Raw genomic sequence first — 266 nt, forward strand, 5'->3', positions numbered from 1 at the left:
GTGGGGGTGGGGGTGGGGGTGGGGCCCACCCTGCTCTGCCTTCTGTGTCCAGAGCGAAGTCCAGCACATGTTTGCTGAGTGAATGTTTGTTAGGGAGCTGGGTGAGTGGGTGGGTGGAGAGGCAAGAGCTGTCACTCCTGACAGCAGGCAGGAGAGAGGTAGAGGAAGAAAGAAATTTATAAAAACATATTTTAAAAATAAAATCTATCTATCTATCTATCTATCTATCTATCTATCTATCTAAAAGCCAAGCGAACGAGCGAACG

The sequence above is a fragment of the Myotis brandtii genome, unplaced genomic scaffold (genome assembly GCF_000412655.1).
Source record: "Myotis brandtii unplaced genomic scaffold, ASM41265v1 scaffold231, whole genome shotgun sequence".
Lineage (NCBI taxonomy): Eukaryota > Metazoa > Chordata > Mammalia > Chiroptera > Vespertilionidae > Myotis > Myotis brandtii.